Genomic DNA, 18,864 nt, shown 5'->3' with positions numbered 1-18,864 from the left:
ACTCCCCATGGTATAAGCATATGAAACATATATAAATTGAGATTTATGATATTCAATTCATTCAACCATTTACTCATAGGATATATGTGAAGCACGTGAGTAATGACAAACTACTCCAAAAGGATATGAGTGAAGGACACTGAGTAGTCAAATAATTAACTAGCCATGGGAGGATTCTTTTTCATTTAAGATTTCAGATCCAATTATTTTATTCAAACAGCAAGTAAAATTTAAAATACGCTCCAAGCAAAACACATATTATGTGACGAATAAAAATATAGCTCCGAGTACGGTATACCGATAGTTTTGAAGATGAAAGAGGGGATGCCTTCTGGGGCATCCCCAAGCTTAGGCGCTTGAGTCTTCCTTGAATATTACCTTGGGGTGCCTTGGGAATCCCCAAGATTAGGGTCTTTCCACTCCTTATCCTCCTCATCTCGATATCTCACCCAAAGCTTCAAAACTTCAATCACACAAAACATAACGGAACTTCATGAGATAGGTTAGTACGATAAAGAGTAAACCATTCACCTTGGTACTGTCAAAGACAAAGATCATAATTTTTCTCACACAATTACTACTGTACCATATCATTTCTATAATTTATATTGAGGAATATAAGTCATAGAAACTAGAAAACAAGCAAACTATGCAATGAAAACAGAATCTGTCAGAAACAGAACAGTCTGTAATGATCTAAACACTAACCATAATTCTGCTACTCAAATTTTTTTGAAATAAATTGGTGGACTTGAGGAATTTGTCTATTAATCTTCTTCAAAAAGAATCACCACCAAATCACTCTTCTGTAAAAAATGGCAGCTAATCTCATGAGCACAAAGTTTCTGTTTTTTAGAGCAAGATCACATTAACTTTCACCCAAGTCTTCCCAAAGGTCTTACTTGGCACTTTATTGAAACAAAAGCTATAAAACATGATTACTACATCATCTTAATCATGTAAACACACAAAAACAGTAAGGGTAAATATTGGGTTGTCTCCCAACAAGCGCTTTTCTTTAATGCCTTTTAGCTAGGCATGATGATTTCAATGATGCTCACATGTAAGATAAGACTTGAACATAAAGAGAGCATCATGAAGAATATGACTAGCACATTTAAACCTAACCCACTTCCTATGCCTAGGGATTTTGTGATCACACAATTTATGGAACAAGAATCAACTAGCATAGGAAGAAAAAACAAGTATAACTTCAAAACTTTAAGCACATAGAGAGAAAAACTTGATATTATTGCACTCCTACAAGCATGTATTCCTCCCTCATAATAATTTTCAGTAGCATCATGAATGATTTCAACAATATAACCATCACATAAAGCATTCTTTTCACGATCTACAAGCATAGAAATTTTTCTACTCTCCACATAAGCACAAATCTTCTCATTCAGAATAGCGGGATCACTAGTTCCTAGAGTTGACACTCATCCAAACCCGCTTTAGATGATAGTATTATTCATACCCCAAAATATATAAGTGAAGTTCATGGAGATTTCTACAATTAATATAAACTAACCAATGTCCAAGCTCAAAATGTATAAGTGAAGCACACGAAGCATTCTATAAAACCATATTCAAAAGATTTAAGTGAGGCACAAAGAGGAATTCTATAAGATCATACTTAAAAGATATAAGTGAAGCACATGAAGCATTCTATAAATCAATGAAGGGCTATCTCATACTAGCATGGTTCATAAAGGAAGAACAAAACAAAGACACAAATCATGTAAATGAAACAAAAACCGAGGTATACCGATAATTGTTGAAGAAGAAAGATGGGATGCCAACCTGGGTATCCCCAAGCTTAGATGCTTGAGTATCCTTAGAATATTTACTTGGGGTGCCTTGGGCATCCCCAAGCTTGAGCTCTTGCCTCTCTTTATTCTTCTCACATCGGTAACTCCTCGTTCTTCGAACACTTCATCCACAAAGAACTTAACAAAAACTTTGTGAGATCCATTAGTACAATAAAGCAAATCACTACCTTTAGGTACTGTTGCAAACTCATTCCAATTTCATATTAGAACTATATATACTGTATTCCAACTTCACCATGGTTCATACCCCCCGATACTACCCATAGATTCATCAAAATAAGCAAACAACACACGAAAAACAGAATCTGTTTAAAACAGGACAGTCTGTAGTAATCTGAAGGTCTAGTAAACTTATGTATCTCCAAAAATTATGAAATAAATTTGAAAATTTGAAAAATTTATACAGAAGCAATGTGCAAAAGGTTTCAGACCCATTTGACTTTCCAGTAAAAAAATTTAAAATCACGTGCTACAGCTAAAGTTTCTGTTTTTGTTCTACACATAGTAAACAAGCAATCTAATCATCCTAAAACCAAAGCTTGGCACATTAGTTTTATAATACAATAGATATATATATAAGGGGATAATTATTTACAAATAAACTTCAATGAAAAATTATATATTGTTTCCGTGAGCATGAACACGAGTGCTCAAGGTCGACCCTCACTTCTTCAATGCATAACTTTCCAATCACTTCTCTTTTTGAAAAACTTTTTAGGCATGAGACGCAAGTAATTTTTTTTGGTATTTTCATTCTCTTAATTTTTTTTGTATGTTTCACCCACAACTAAACAGAAACAAAAAGGAAAAACAGAATCTACTTAGTGAAGAAAGCAATCAAGCACACACGAGAATATCAACCCCACGCTGTTGCTCCCCGGCAACGGCGCTAGAAAAGAGCTTGATAATCCCCAAGTCCAAGGAATCATCGTAGCAATTTCCAAAGGTGGATGTGATAAGTATGGAGTGTCGTCGAACCCACAAGGAGCTAAAGGTAAGATCAATATTCTCTCAAGCCCTATCTGCCACTGATACGACTCTATGTACACCGAATGTTTGCTTCCAACTAGCAACGAGAAATAAAACTAGGTTGTGGGTATGAAGAGGATAACTTTGTATGATATCGGAGAGCTAAAATATAAAAGTAGGTGCTGTTATCATGAAGTTAGAATATATTACTAAATATTATAAATAGCGAGTGTGGAATAATGGTGGATCGGTGTGCGGAATTGTCCTTGGCAATCGTTAACAAGACCGGTAATCACTATTGCAGTTTCATATGAGGGAGATGCATAAGCTAACATAATTTCTCTACTTGGATCATATGCACTCATCATTGGAACTCTAGCAAGCATCCGCAACTACTAAAGATCATTAAGGTAAAACCCAACCATAGCATTAAAGCATCAAGTCCTCTTTATTCCCATAAGCAACAACCCCCTTACCCGGGTTTGTGTTTCAGTCACTCACCAACCCACTATAAGTGAATCATGATCGTATTGCAACACCCTACAGCGGGAACCCCTCACGCTTGTGCGACACGGAGGGCACCATGGGACATCATCAAAGTAAAACATACAACTCATACAATCTAGATCATCAATCAACCAAAAGACAAAAGATATCTACTGAAAACATCATAGGATGGCAACACATCATTGGATCATAATATGTGGCATAAAGCACCATGTTCAAGTAGGGATTACAGCAGGGTGCGGGAGAGTGGACCACGTAAAAGAGATTAGGGTGATGATGATGATGGTGATGTTGATGAAGACGATCACCACGGCGATGATTCCCCTCTCTATGGCACTCCGGTGCCACCGAGAGAGAGGAGGAGAGGTTCTCCCCCTTGTGCTTCCTCCTCCATGGCCTCCCTCCTAGATGGGGAGAGGTTCTTCCTCTGGTCCTTGGCCTTCATGGTGATGATGGCCCCTCCGGGATCCTCCTCCATGCCCTCCTGTGATCACGGCGCCCTCCGGTAGAGTGCCAGAGAGGGCCAAGATTGCTTTTCGGTGGCTACGGAGGCTTCTGGCGGCGGAACTCCCCATCTAGGTTAATTTTTTGAGGTTTCTATATTTATAGGAATTTTTGGCACCGGTCTCACGTCAAGGAGGTGCCTGAGGCGTCCATGAGGCAGGACCACACGCCTGGGGGGGGGGGGGCGTCCCCCACCCTCGTGGACGCCCCGGGACTCTCCTGGCCCAACTCTTTTACTCAGGGGTCTTATTTTGGTCCATAAAAATCGTCAAAATTGGCACGTCAATTGGACTCCGTGTGATATTCCTTTTCTATAGAACTCAAAAACAAGGAAAAAACCAGAAACTGGCACTAGGCACTAGGTCAATAGGTTAGTCCCAAAAATCATATAAAATAGCATATAAATGCATATAAATCATCCAAGGTTGACAATACAATAGCATGAATACTTCATAAATTATAGATACGTTGGAGATGTATCAATCACAAAGAAAAGATGAAGTTTCACTTATCATTAAACATCAAATGCAGCTACCATAGTAATTTAAAAAATTGAATGAGTAAAACTTCAACTTCACTGTTCGAAACAAAAATCTTGCCTTAAGTGTCAGAATGTGTGAACATGTGGTGCACAAAAATGCACATGTATATGTAGTGTGGAATATCTGAACATGTAGTACAAAGACATGATCAATGCAGTGCACAAATGATTTACTAAGCAGTGCAAGCCCATACATTGGAAAAAATATGCAAAAGGAAAATATACAAAGAAAAAATTGACCACCCAGGTGTTGCAGGCCCCAGCCAGTCTAGTTGTGAGTCTACGGCAATAGTAGGCGAGTCCGTTCTAGGCCACCATGCATGGGGCCGAGCACACATGGGCCCATGGGTCAGAGGGATTGAGCAGTGAGCGCCGTGTATAAATGCCCAAGTAAGTAATAGATGAGTTCGATATGGATGCCTCGCTAGGGCTTATAAACAGGTCGTGTGCGCTCTCTCTGGGTGAGGTGGGACTAAACATTAGGGCGCACACGCAGCGCACCGGAAACCAGCCATGCTGACAGGCCGACTTGGTCCAAATACGTCTTCACTCCTCAAATGCAGGCCCAACACGCAAATGAGAGGCCACTGAAAATTAAAGAGAAATTCCCACATACCACTCCCCAAACATAGGCCCAACTACGCGTTCTGCAGTTCGTTGCGATATGACAATGAAGTTCGCTATATTCAAGTATGTAGTACTGTTGCTTCTCAAATGCATTCGCGTACACTGAATCAGAATCAATCCACCACCTAACACCAGCCAGACCATTTATTACTTCCATTGCTCAATTGGCTGCATGAAAACCAATCCATTCATGCTCTAGAGTGACACAACTCCTCCCCCGTTCCTCTTTTTCTTCAAATCCTAGATCAAGGTTCCTCCCTAGCTATTCCCTGAAATTCCACTACACCCGCCATGGACTGTAAGTGCGGGTGTTTGGCAAGGATGGCGTAGGTAGTGGACACATGCGTGTACGCAGAGGGTCTAGAGCTCACCAACACCGAGTGGCGCAGCATGCCCGGGTGCATGATGATACCCAACAGGGGGTTTCGCGCACCATTTCTTCATTGCCTCACGCCCGCAGACCTGTAGGGAAGTTGGGCATGTTTTTGCCTTCACAATTTTTGACACAATACAAACAAAATTTGTATTGTTGTTCAGATTTGTTAGCTATTAAGACTAGATAGTTCCACCTATTTTTCTTTAGTACCACACCAGGTATCGACACTAGCTAGATCAGAACACCAACACACGAACAAAAAAGAGGTTCAATAGATCAGTGTTGCAGTTCTCTTAACATGTTGGCGAAGTACACTCTAAATGACCTTGCAAAACAAACATGTTATATTATAATATATATTCCTACTAAAACTACAGGTCAATTTCATATATAAGTTTGTTCATACATTGCAACTACTTTATTAAATAGTAGTCATATATGTGTATGTATTTAAGTTAATGTAAACAGATCATCCTATATATAAAGAAAAAATTGATGTTTACTTATAAAAATTCTTTTTCCATCCATGCCAAAATGTAGAAACTACCATCCACAATAAAATTTCATACTTCGAGTTTCGGGAAGGTTACCTTCGAGACACAACACAAGAATGGGTATGCGGGCATGCAAGATGAGTACCACATTGACTTTGAAGACTGCATCAACATAACTACTGACTGGAATGATTTTGTCTCCCAGAATGGCTTTGAGGCTGGAGAAGTGGCCATGGTGTTTTTCTACAAAGAAGAAGACTCCTTCAAGTTCACAATATTTGCACTATAGGTTCTCTAGGATAAAAGCTAAAGCCATCAGTGGCATATTCTAATGCTTTGCTTATGTTGTATGCTTTTAAAATTATGTCCATCAGAATGCTTAAACGATGCCTATTTAAAGTATGCAACCTCATCTGCATCATTTTTATCACCCCTTTTAGACAAGTTGCTGCTGACAGAAATGCAGTTCTCTAATACACATAGTACGATCCTTATATAAAAAATGCAGTACTCTGAACAATAACAATGCAATGACAATGGTCGAAAACTTTGTAGTTAACATATGTTGTTCAACAGAATTCTCATGGTATGGAGTTCAAAAGAATTTACATAAATACAAGAAATAGCATCATAACTATTCTGCTAATGCAGTACGAAAGTGCATACTATGCAGTTCTCTGAAACACAGAATGCAGTCTGAGAAAAAGAATTATCTCATAAGTTGTCATGCCCACTATAATAAAGTTACATTGAAGTCCACTAGTTAAGAAAATGCAGCACACTACAAACATATGCAGAACTGCAACAATAAAATCAAAGCAGTACATGTCCTGACACGTAGGAGACTAACTGAGGTGCCAATTCCACTCGCAGTTCGATAAGTGGCCAAAACATTGCGCAACCACTCAAATTTGAACAATTACCCACAAAAAATACAACAAACCAATGTCCACTGCGATGAACAACATGAGCTATTCTTTAAAAATGCACACCAAAAAGACGAACATTATAGGCGCAATACAATGAATTCAAACCAAAAAAGAGAAACTAATTACAAGATTCAAAAGAATCATCATCGCACAAAATCCAAAAAAACAACAAGAAAGACGAGCGGACGAAGCTCACACACCCAGACAATCGTTTTCACAGAAATTGAAAACTAACTCCTAAAAACTAGACAAATTCTAGAGTAAATGCACCGATTAAAACGAATGCAATCAAAGAATTCCTACTAACAAACAACATCCAAGCATGAAAAAGTCACATCCGACGCGAACACGAACGAACAGAGAAAGCTCGTCCGCCAAATCGCTCGATTTGCAAAGATTCTAGTCGCTTTTCCTATAAATTACAAAGAAGAAAGGTCAAACGAGATCTAGAAACAAATTAAATCATCCCGCAACACCGGATTCCACATAGAAAACGCGGGCGGACAGCCAGAAAATGAAGCAGTTCTTCTGTAAAGCATTGGAATGCTCATTGTAAAGAGGATGCGGTTCGCTTCTGTTGAGCGTGTAGTGCGGCAGAATAACTATTCTGCTAATATTAGTAGAATAGACCGGCTGTATATATATATATAGGGTCACGCTATTCGTCATCCTGGGTGAGGAATAGTTATTCTTCACCCCCTCTATTTTATCATCAATGCACCATAATTTTATGTTCCTTAAGTTTTGTCTTATTTTCGACGCAAAAAAGGACCGTAAGAAAATATATAATCGCCGTAAAAAATATTTTATGTTATTCAAAATTACAAACGTAAAAACATAGTCTAAAATACACATAAACTGCAAATTTTCTTGTCTTATGACATATATTTTTATTTTCTTATGTCAAATTTTACGTAGTGAATCAATAGGAATGTAACTATTTGAATTCGAAACGTAATTTAATTATGAAATGATTGTAAGATTATCTCGGGTGAAGAATAACTTATTCTGCACCCTGGGTGATGAATAGTAATTCACGCTATTCGTCACCCTGGGTGAGGAATAGTTATTCTTCACCCCCCCTCTATTTTAGCATCAATGCACCGTAATTTTACGTCCTGTAAGTTTTGTCTTCTTTCCGACGCAAAAAGAGACCGTAAGAAAATATATAATCGCCCTAAAAATATTTTATGTTATGTAAAATTATAAACGTAAAAACATAGTCTAAAATACACATAAGCTGCAAATTTTCTTGTCTTGTGACCTATATTTTTATTTTCTTATGTCAAATTTTATGTAGTGAATCAATAGGAATGTAACTATTTGAATTCCAAATGTAATTTAATTATGAAATGATTGTAAGATTACCTCGGGTGAAGAATAACTTATTCTGCACCTTGGGTGATGAATAGTAACACTATATGTATATGTGTGTATATATATAGGACAGAGCTATTCTATTACTAGTAAAAAAATAATATTCTGTTACCCTCGCGCCCTATATAGGAACGGCGAATCTAACATAAGAAGCCCACCCGCCCAATTCTTCCCGACCCGAAAACAAAAAGGGGGAAAAAGCTCCACCCCACACCTATCGTCTTCAACCCATGACGACCGGCGCCCCCGATCCAGCCCTGCTTCCCGCCGACACCCGAGCCCCCTCTCACCAGCTCGCGGCCGCCACGACGAGCTCCCTCCCCACCAGGCATCGCTGTCGCGACGAGCCCCCTCCCACAACCGCGCCGCCGCCCACCTCGAGCCCCCTTCCACCGCCGCACCGCCGCCGCGACGAGCCCCTTCCCACCATCGCGCTGTCGCCCGCCCCGAGCCCCTTCCAAGCAGCGCCCCGTCGCCGGCCCCTAGCCCCATCCTAACAGCGCCCCGCCGCCGCCCCGATCCCCCTTCCACCAGTGTGTCGGCGTCGCCTCTGCTTCCATGGCCACGGCACCGATTTCCCCTCCACCGCCGCCCTGATTCACCACCTCCGGACTGCTTCCCCTCCCACCTTGGACCTCCCACCTCCCTGGACCAGCTCTGGCCGTCCTCGAGTTCGCCTCCTCTCTCTCTGGTAATCGACGAATCTATTTATGAGCATATTAGTTTGTCATTTCATCACATCGTCAGTTCGCCACGGCCACCGCCTCTCCATCCACGCAACCTCACCACGGCCAGTACACAACCACCACCCCTGTCTGTTCACAGCAACCATCCCTGTCCGTTCACCTGTACAAGATGTCGATGCCGAGGTACGTGTTGGCTCGTGTTAAGTGATGAAACAGAGAGGGTTGGATGAATGGACGCTAGCTCGGATGTATTGCTTAGAAGCGGTGCTTGAACCCATTTTGAAGAGTGAAATCCATAGATGTTTTTGTATTTTTATACATAAAAAACCAAAATTTTCAGTTCACCTTTGTGTGTGTTTTGGAGATCATCTTACATTTCAAACACCAAACCGACACCCCTGGAGGTTCACCATTTTATGTTTTTTAAATTCATCTTAAAAAGCATAAAAAACTATGTGTTATTTTGTCATTCACACAAGTTCAGGTATACATACTGCACAAGTTCAAAAATCTGAAGAAACAAAGCTCAAACCACATTCAAAAATTGTTTCCTTCATAAATTATTTGTTTTTGGTTAATTCGGTATTATGACAGTACAAATGCACATTGTTTTGTAGTACATGTGTATATTGTGATTGTAATTGTGACTTGGAGTTCAGAATAAAGATAACAAGAAGGTACATAGAAGAACCCAAAAACATTCGGTTGTTCTTGAAACCTAAAGTTCAGTTCAACATGTTTTTCTATCATCAGCTCATCAAGAACCCCAGAAATGGTTCAATGTGTGTGTTTAAAAAAATAGCTGGCTATATATAAAAAATCAGTAGCTCGGCAAAAAGGAGTTCATATCAGTTCAGACTTGAGAGGCCCTGTAAAATCACCAGTCCTTGAACCTTTAACCTATCATTATATTGCTGACTTCCCCCATATATTTAACTTATGTAGTCCCCTGGTAACTCAACTATAGTAAGAACTCTCCATGTTTCGTGTAAGTCCTTTATAAAAATTGACATGAGGGATGTTACATATGGTATTTTGCAAAGTTCTGGAGATCTTCAATGCTTAGTTTTCTGTTAGTTTATATTGCATTTAGTTTTGAGAAACAAAAACTTCCATTGCTTTGAAAATGAAGGATAATCTTCAGATATTTGATCATTGCCCTATCTACCCCAGCATGCCGCCCTGCCCGACCATGGCTCCTTGTCTCCACTACGGGATCCCGGCCCGACAGGCTCCCCGGAGCGTGTCTCGCCAGGTCGCCTCCTGGTAGGATCCGCTGCCTCGGTTTCATCAACCGTCGTCGCCTCTCCACCATGTCTCCTCCCCCAACCCCTATCCAGTTCCAGCGACCTCCACCAGGTGTGCGTCGGTCTCGCCGTCCCATGTGGTAATGCAGATGTGTTCTTTGTGTGGTAAAGATTTTGACAGTACACTATGCAAAAATTTAAAAACTACCAAAAGTTCAACTTGCAAAACCATAGCAGTTCTATAATGCAACACGCATCAAATTAAAAAATTGCAACCATATCTTGAAGCACCATGCTCTCACCCAGAAGTTTGAAAAAAATTGTGGCTTTCAGTTTTGGTAACAAGTTTTCGTTTAAAATGTGACTGCTGATTCTTTCATTAATGAGCTTTATGTATTATCTTTCCTTTGTCTTACTGTAGGAAAATATGGTGGCTTTCAGCAAGTAATCTTTCTCTAACGGGGATCCGATGCTTGCGCCACCGAGAGCCTGATCCTGCTTGTTGCATGCTCACGGTGACCACAAGCATTGTAAGAAAAAAGCTTTGGTGTTCTTGTTTTGTTCAAATGTTGTGTGCAGAATGTTTTAAAAAAATCCTAAAATTTGAGTGTCTTTTACTTCTTTGTGGTAATGTGGACATGTCGAAAGCAGCCCACGCGTGCCGCCACCACCATCGTTTGCTGCCCCTCGGCACGCACAGTCGTGGTCGAGCTTTAGTTTCAGTGCAATTCTTATTTTAGTTCTCAGAATGCTAGAAATGCAGGATATTTGTGTGAATCTTGCTTGTTTCAGAGAGAAAAAGAGTTGGTACTTGCATCACATGGTGTACTGAACAAACATACGCATGCACATAAACATGCTAACAACTCCTCTTGCTATACACATGCTTGTACTTGTTTATTTTTCTTGTTTGGAAAATGGTTTCCTTTCCTCCTAACAGCTTTTCTCAAATTTCATTTAATTTAGTTTCAAATCAAACCAGAGCTAATGCATAAATGTCATTGGGTGAGGTTGCTAGGAAGATTTGCATTAGAGAATGCTTTGTTGGAAAAGCTTCTATTAGTATTATTAACAACAAAACTCTCGGTGGACATAGACCGTAAATCTTGAGACTATTTTCGCCATTTTTTGCCCTTTAGTGTTTGGAAATTCTAAACTTTGTTGATTTCAACTTGATGAATACAAAGATATATGCCATGAGTTTTAGATTATATCTCTGCTGTTGTAATTGCTTGTTGGTGTTTATTAGTAGATATACATGTATGAGTTCGCTCCTGACTATTGTAATAAAGTTTTTTAGGATTTGGAAGTATCTAGTCTGGATTGGCAGTGTACATACATAAAAATTAATCCCTGATGGATATTTAGGAATCACTATTTTTCTGAACAGGGTAAGATGATTCAATATGGAGTACAGTTGTTGTTGAATATGACTTGTGTACTTGCTAGACAATAGTGTATGAACTTTTCCGATGCATATAGCAAGCCGAGAAAAAAAGAGGACTTGTACAACGCTTCTCCAGGTTGTCTGCTACGACACTCTCTCACAATAATCTCTCTATTTCTCTGCTTCTGCTATTAAAATCCTTACATGTGTTGTTCTGCTGATTGAGTACTTTGGGAAGATGCGAAAAGAACATGTTTAGATGGTTGCTTTTCATGTGTATCTGTCACTATTCCTGTGAGTACCAATTTTTTTAAATGTTTATTTTGTGCTCCCGCGTATGTATTTGGGCAGTACAAACACATCATTATAGTGGGTATAGATGCGGCACCATGGGCAGTACAAAGACATCGTCATAGTGAGTACACATGTGGGCATGTGGCACCTTGGGAAGTACAAACACATCGTCATAGTGAGTACAGATGTTATGCAGTATGCATCTTTTTAATACAAAATTTTTAAAAGTTTCTTTCTGAACTTCTCCCAATTAATATGCATGAACTTGATTATCTTTTTAACATGTACTTGTATCAGCTTCTTAGATTTTGTGTGTGTGCTTGTAACACAATCAGTTCAGATCTCGAGAGACCACAAGTTCAAGTTCACTAGCATCTATAAATGCTGGTAGCACTACTAGTGTTTACAAATTTGTACCTAAGAACTAAGCTTGCATGTTGTTACTTCTATGGAGGCACTGACCACATAATTTTTTTGGACCAACCACTGACCTGAGAATTTGACAAGGTGCTCATTGTATTCTCTCAGTCTTGATTGTCTTGCAGTGCTTATAAGCTTGACATCTTTGATGAATCTAGCCCGAACCGAAGCTTGTTGGCGAGCCGGGCGGTGGGCCAACCACAAGGCAATGCCGCCGGCAGGGCGCTAGACGGCCGCCGAGCGCGGCATGAGCCTTTTTGACCCCATTTCCAGGTTCAGCGCCAATGATCTTGCCATGGGGTTCGCGAAGGTGCTAGCTAGCCTTTGCTTCCATTTTCTTCAAAAGCTCTGCTAACCCATTAGCCACTGATAAGATGACTTCGCTTCCAAGTAGCCGCTCAAAGTAGTGGTCATTTAATGAAAATGTTTCCTATAAAACCAGTTTCTAATGTTTACATGTACAGGCATAATATGCAGTATGCTGTTCCATTTTTGATTGAATTGAAACCACTTAAAATGCAAAGACTTATGATAGTCACTGAATCAGTAGTACCATCCATTTTGTTCGCATAGAGACAAACCCGTACAGATACTTATGAGGCACCAGATATTCCATTTTCTTGTGCAGTTGTGGCTCCACGTTGTTGACCTCCCAGAAGAACCTTCACTATGCCCTGAATTTTACTAGCTCAAGTGTCATGCTATTTCCTATTTGCCTTTGTGTCACAATTACTTTGTTACATTAGATTAGAGAAGGTATTACATATATCCTAGGAGTATGTTGTTCTTTTGTATATTGAACTGAAAACCAGTTAGTGCAAAAGTCTAGAACTACAACCATCAAAGAAGTGCCAGTATCTTCATTTTGTTAGAAATATATGCATTTTTGTCTATATAAAGGACAACAAAAATATGTGTTGTATGTTAAAAGAACCTGAGATGTTCAGGAAAGAGTTTCAAAATAAAAAGGTTCTAGCAGGCCATATATTGAATCTGAGAAAGTTCGGAGATGAACAATAAATAAGTATAATAACAACAAAGAAAAAATTACTGATTGGTTTACTCTAAGTTTCCACTGTTTAAGTTCAGCTCAATTTCTAATTTAAGTTCAGTTCATAGGAGTGCTTGTAATCAATTAGTTTGGTCTAACTTATGTTCCATGAATTTCTAGTACCCTAATAGACTTGGTAGTGACATGAGCTCCCTCTCCACCACTCCAGGATTTGCAGCGCTGTCCTAGTCCAGCCCCATGGCATACATTAACTTAGTTGTTATAGCAAAAACAGTACAGAACTCTATTTATTTTTATTTTTGAACATATGATGTTACTATACATTAACTTGGTTGTTCTTATTACATGGACTTGTACATTGCCTTCTCAGGTTGTGCGTCTACTACCCAAAAGTCCGCAATACTTCAACGGAAAATGTCTACATCAGTTATAACTCAAAAAGACCATAAGTTCGGAGGAAGAAAAAGATCACCGGCACTTTTGGTCCACACAGGCCGTCAGAGGAAGAAAATTGTTTCTTCATTTTGTTCAGGTTGCTCTAGGATTTGTCAATGTTCTGGAGGGAAGTAATTAACTTGGGGTTTGGAGTCGTACCTACTGTGTCACCAAATATGTGTTGAATAGTTCTATTCATCTCCATACATAAGTTCAAAGATTTCAGATTTTCCCTAGTGGTTGTTGATCGGAGAGATGTGTATTGATGTACCTTTCCTGCTGGATCCTTCTTTTAAATAAATGTTTGCTATTTTTTTTATAGGAATAATTATTTGCCGTATGTGATGTGATCTGCAAACTATGTATCCAGTTTTGATTCTTTTTGTTCGTCTAACATAGTACAAAACATTTAATGATCCATTATATCTAGATTTATTTGAAACCTTGATTTAATTTTAAATGAAAAGCACATAATTTTTCATATGTACTTGTACATATTCTTATCATGGTTGTGCGTGTGCTACACAAAATATTTGAAGCAATTTAGCAAAGATTATATTTCCATCGGTTCATACTCAAAAATACAACAAGTTCAGAGAAAACAAAAAATAAAGTTTGAAGTTGAGAAACATGGGATGTTTGCTCATATTGAACGGCCACACATGTATTATATCATACATGTGTGGCCGTTCAATATGTATTACATGATCAGTTCTTGGAAAAGAAGAACACTATAGTTCAGTCGAAAACAATGATCAGTTCGATACTGCTCTCTCCTACCTATTTTGGTTCGTGTTCACGAATCGACAAAAATTGTATGGAAAATGTTCTATTATTACTAGCATATAAGTACAGAAAAAAGTTGAACACGACATTCCAGATAAGTTTGGAAAAAAAGCTCAAACAAAAAAAACTATGGAAATTCAAAATGGTAAAAGTTCAAGTGGTAAAATGAGGGAAGTCCAGAATATCGTCGCAAAACAATGTTTAGTTCAAAAGAAAAAACAAAACATTTTTGTTTTATTAAAAATATTATTCAGTTCAACGGTATAAAATATGCAAGTTCAGGCATGATGATACCATTGTGAAGTTACGAGAAAAATTATACTGAAAATACAGAGTAAAGTCTAGTATGTGGAAACACGCTTAGTACAAAACCATATGAACATCAGTTCAAGTACTCTTTTTTCGAAACCTTTCAAAATTACTCTCCGAAGAATACATCAGTACAAACGCACACGTAAATCAGTACAAGTACTCTGTTTTTTCTGACGGAAAAACAGCATGATGGGTCTCACCGTAATCCAAATTACACTTCAACGGTTGCGAATTTGAGAAAACGTTTAACATGACTAAGTTTTGTATTTTTGATATCTTTCTAACAGTATATTATTTGCCTCATTTCGACAAAATTTAAAAAAATCGTGTTCGAAATCAAATTTGATTGTATTCGATTTCGTTTTTAAACCGTAAGGAATTAGAAAAACATATCAATACGAAAAAGTTGCGCATTTTCCATAGCTTTCTAACGCCATATTATTTGCATCAATCCGACAAACCGTTTGCAAAAAATCACGAAAATACATTTCGCCCAGAATTTCACCGTTTTTCAAATTACTTTTAAATCCTATAGAATTAGAAAAAACAATAGATATATGGAAGATGCGGATTTTCACCAGCTTTCCAACGCCATCTTATTTGCTCAATTCCGACAAACCGTTTGAAAATCGAGTCCAACATAACATTCGCGTTTTCGGTTTTGAAAAAAATGATTTCTTCGAAACTGCTCTTAAACTGTAATGTAGATGTCAAGTGCTTTCCAACGATATATTACATGCCCCATTCTGACGAAAACACGATCAGTTCGACGAGATGAAAATCAGGCGGCTGTACTGATGATTTTCAGGCGTTTTTCAAATCATCACAGCTTAACGAGATGAAAATCAGGCGTTTGAAAATCATCACGGCTTAAGAGCAGTTTTGAAAAAAACGTTTTTTTCAAAACCGAAAACATGAATCGTATTTTAGACTCAATTTTCAAACGGTTTGTTAGAATTGAGCAAATAAGATGGCGTTGGAAAGCTGGTAAAAATCCGCATCTTCCATATATCTATAGTTTTTTCAAAATTTATACAATTTAAAAGTAATTTGAAAAATGGTGAAATTCTGGGCGAAACGTATTTTCGCGTATTTTCACAAACGGTTTATCGGATTGACGCAAATGATATTGCGTTGGAAATCTATGGAAAATGCGCAACTTTTTCGTATAGAAATGTTTTTCCAATTCCTTACGATTTAAAAACGAATTCGAATACGATCAAATCTGATTTCGAACGCGATTTTTTAAAGTTTATCGAAATTGGGCAAATAATATACCGTTGGATAGCTATCGAAAATGTGAAGCTTAGGCATGTTGAACATTTTCCCTACTTACAACCTTTTAAGAGTAATTTTGAATAAGGTAAACCCCATCGTGTTATTTCCGACAAACCGTTTAAGAGTACTCGTACTGATCTAAGTTTATGTTTGTACTGAGGTATTTTTCACAGAGTAGTTTTCTATGGTTCTGAAAAAATAGTACTTTGAACGGATGTCTTTATGATTTTGTACTTGCACCCATCTTTTAAGAGTAAGTTTAAATACGGTGAGACTCATCGTGCTGTTTTTCTGTCCAAAAAAAGAGTACTCGTACTGATCTATGTGTGTGTTTGTACTGAGGAATTTTTTAGAGTAATTTTTAATGGTTCCGAGAAAAGAATATTTGCACTGATGTTCGTATGGGTTTGTACTGAGCATGTTTTCACATACTAGACTTCACTCTGTCTTTTGGGTATCATAGTCCCCGAACTTTTGTGGTTTATATCGTTGAACTAAATGATATTTTTCAAAATGAAATAATTTCGTGTGTTTTTTTAACTCAATTTTCTTGCAAGATGTTTTGGACTTCTCTTGTTTTGCGACTTGAACTTTTACCATTTGATTTTTCATTGGGTTTCATTTTGTTTGAGTTTTTTTCTTAAACTTATCTGGGATGTCATGTTGAACTTACAACTTTTTTAATTGTGAACTTGTTGTGTTTTTACAATGCCAATATGCATGAGAGTAGGGTGAGGACAACGATAAAGGGAAGCTACGTGTGGTGATCATGGAAGCACTACAGGGCTGAGCCACAACGGTGGTTGATGGCAAGCTGGCACGACACAACATGCGGTGGAGAGGCATGGGGACGGGTGGGCGCCACACTGACATGACACTTGAGATGCGCCTGCTGGACTGACCTCCTTGTCCCATCTGGGTGGATCAATTGCAGAACTTGGATGTTTTCTTGGATGTCAACATCACAGAATACCAAAACCTAACCATCTTTTACTTTTCGAACTGATCATTGTTTTTAATTTGTACTGATCAATATTTTTGATTCAAACCATTTTTTATTCTTGCATGCACATCAAGCTGTCATGTACTTTACCTTATTTGAAGTAGCAATCATCTCATCATATATAGAAATTTTTTCACACATATAATACATGCACATGAATAACATATGCACAACACCGAATGCAAATTTTCATATATGAATGACATATACACCACACCAACTGCACATTTTCTTGCAATTAGAAGCCTCTTCAGATTTAATGGTTTGTACTGGGCATAACAAATTAACCAAAAACCGAATTACGAAGGTCAAAGTTTTTGAATTACAGACCAAAAAACAAGCAAAGAAAGGATAGATAGAGGATTGACAGGGTCTAAGAAAGATCAATTGCAATACACTTTCACTCCATTTTTCACTCCGTAATAGCATGATTGAATAAGTAGTACAAAGCTGGAGCAGTTTCTCCTTTTAGTATCATTGGGCACGAGCTCCTTGAGGAAGCTTGCATGGTCAGTAGCACGTTGGTCCTGCAATTGTGTCGACACGGAGGAGCCGCCTCCAGGTCAGCCTGCAACAGGGTAACTTCTCTGCACTACAACAAATCAAAAGTAGTAAATGCACACATTTTGGAGATACAAGCATAATGGAAATTTGCAGAAATAACATGGCGTATCCTGATACGAAGTACTAATGCTTTGGGAATTTTCAAACAGAGAGAAGAATTGCAGGAAGTTCAAGCATCAAGAGCAAAATAGCATGGGCTCACCGGGGAAGGAGGTAGACAGAGGACAGTGGTTGGCATAGCGCCCGGCTCACCGACAGGCTTCAGTTCGGGCTGGATTCATCAAAGATGTCAAGCTTATAAGCACTGCAAGAACAACCAAGATCGAGAGAATGCAATGAGCACCATGTCTAATTCTCAAGTTAGTGGTTGGTCCAATAAAATCACGAGGTTAGTGCTTCCATTGAAGTAACGAGATGCAAGCTTAGTTCTTAGGTTACAAATTTGTAAATACTACTACTGCTACCGGCATTTACAAATACGGGTGAACATGAACTACGCACACCTACTGAACTGCTCCATGCCACCGTCCCGCTGCTCATCAATAAACTTGCCGCCTGCTCGTTGTCGTTGGACGTACCCTGCACACACACAATAGCCACCAATTATCATGCACAAGTTCATGTACAGTAAAATTACAATTTCGCAACTAAACATAAAAATTTATGTACTTTGAAATAATTCATTTTACTTTCCAAATACTTCATTTGTTTCGAAATATGAACTTCTATATTTGTTTCCTTAGAACTTATTATGATTTCCTTCCGAACTACAAAAACATGATTGGTTTACTTACCCACAAAATACTTGAAGTATGTCAAATGAAAAAACATCCCCAGGCCTGGAAGTAAGAAAACACATTACACTCATCGAGGTACATATCATTTTGTGCATACCATGCGAGAGACCACATAGGATTCCAAGATTCTGGATGGACTTTAGCAAAGTGAAATGATACCTTTTTCTAACCTAAGAACTACAAAAAATTAGCATGATTTTTTTAAGCACAGCAAATAAAATCTTAACTACTTATGGCAAGTATAATTGAACTGATATGTCCTTTTTCTACTTACTGAATGGCTAACCACTCCAAATAAACTATTAACTACTTATGGCATGTTTTTTTGAACTGACCTTTCCCATGTTTTTTTGGTGTGTGTCTTTTCCCAAATCTTTTTCCGACCCTCTTCTTTGAACTTCTATATTTATTTTTCACGAACTTCCTAATCTGCGGCAACCATGGGAGTATACTATGTTGACATCCTTTCTGCTGATGATCTGAA

General features: G+C 38.5%; 1 long non-coding RNA gene across 7 annotated transcripts; it reads left to right on the top strand.

Annotated features, from left to right (window-relative positions):
- Positions 1 to 8,348: 8,348 nt before the first annotated feature.
- On the top strand, positions 8,349 to 13,961 carry LOC119354442. 7 transcript variants are annotated; one of them, XR_005170938.1, is made up of 4 exons: positions 8,354 to 9,028; positions 10,019 to 10,204; positions 10,514 to 10,622; positions 11,483 to 13,961. It is a non-coding gene; the product is annotated as an uncharacterized LOC119354442 (long non-coding RNA). The 7 variants fall into 7 exon arrangements; XR_005170937.1 differs by having other exon boundaries at positions 8,355 to 9,028; positions 10,019 to 10,232; XR_005170935.1 differs by having other exon boundaries at positions 8,357 to 9,028; positions 10,019 to 10,232; positions 10,514 to 12,503; positions 13,576 to 13,961.
- The last annotated feature ends 4,903 nt before the right edge of the window (positions 13,962 to 18,864 follow it).

Source organism: Triticum dicoccoides, chromosome 2A, assembly GCF_002162155.2.
Source record: "Triticum dicoccoides isolate Atlit2015 ecotype Zavitan chromosome 2A, WEW_v2.0, whole genome shotgun sequence".
Lineage (NCBI taxonomy): Eukaryota > Viridiplantae > Streptophyta > Magnoliopsida > Poales > Poaceae > Triticum > Triticum dicoccoides.
This window is presented reverse-complemented; position numbering and strand designations above follow the sequence as displayed.